Raw genomic sequence first — 1,309 nt, 5'->3', positions numbered from 1 at the left:
CTCGTTTGTATCAGAAGCTAGACTCTTTCTAGACCTTAGCATGGATAGGAGTTTTCTCCATTGGGAAAGCATGATTTTGAACAGACTATGACCCTATAAAATTTTCTCCAGCAAATTGAGGTCGACACTGCACTTCTGGCTTCTGTGTTGCTCGCGGGTAGTGCTGAGTTCATGAATAGTGCTCCCCAGTGGTGTTCAAGCTCTCCTCTCTAACATGGTTGATTTCATGTTCCTGGAGATCAGGGACCATGCTTCATATGTCTTTTTTACCTCCCATATCACATTCATTTGACATTAAATCTAGTGAAAGTATTTTGAATATGACATTTTTCCTGTGATTGCAGAAATAATTTCTTACATAGTCTCAAGAATAATTAGACCAAGCACAGCTGGCAGCATAAGCAAGTGCTCCAGGGTTCAGGGTACAGTGGAGACTTTCCATTGTGGGAGGTGTTTGAGAAGACCACGGCACTGCCATCCATGTGGATCTGTGCGCGGAGATGGAAGGGACCAGAACAATTTATCCAGCTTTCAGTTTAAAGGAATGCAGTCGAGATCAGTGATGTCTGGCATTTGGACCCCTTTGAAAAGATAATGAACACTATGGGCTCTTTCACTAGAAAAAGGTAAAGCCCTACAATTTTGGTTCAAGTTTGAGGAAGCTCACAAAATTCTTAGAGCCCATCCCTGGATTCATTAAAGGCCTATGGACCCCAGTTTAGAACACCTGGTCTAACCTATGGTCTCATACCATATTGTATAAGGGCTTTTCTTCAGGATGCTCTGTGGCCCTGTTAGTGATAGACACAAAATGATATTCCTGGGATCAAGTTCATCATCCCACGAGGTGTGAGAGGAGCAGGCAAATTGCTAACCCGGCTGACCAGGCTCTTACGCCCTTTACTGTACACAAATATTCTACAGATAGAACAGAATCAATACGACACGTGGACTATTAGCCAGCCATAAAAAGGACGGAAATTCCAACACAGGCTACAACATGGATCAACCTTGAGGACATTATGAAATAAGCCAGTCACGGAAGGACAAACACTGCCTGATTCTACTTCTAGGAAGTACCTAGAGAATCAGATCCATAGCAGAGAAAGCAGAATGGCGGTTGTGGGGGGTGTGGGGGAAGAATGGGGAATTAGTGTTTCATGGTCACGGTTTCAGTTTTGCAAATTAAGAGCTCTGCAGGCGGACAGTGGTGGTGGCTGCCCAACACTGTGAACGTAATGAACCCTACTGAACCCCACGCTAAGAATGGTTAGGGTAGTAAATGTGATGTTACATGCATCTTACCAAA

The sequence above is a fragment of the Suricata suricatta genome, chromosome 14 (genome assembly GCF_006229205.1).
Source record: "Suricata suricatta isolate VVHF042 chromosome 14, meerkat_22Aug2017_6uvM2_HiC, whole genome shotgun sequence".
NCBI classification, from domain to species: domain Eukaryota; kingdom Metazoa; phylum Chordata; class Mammalia; order Carnivora; family Herpestidae; genus Suricata; species Suricata suricatta.
Note: the sequence above shows the minus strand (reverse complement) of the source record.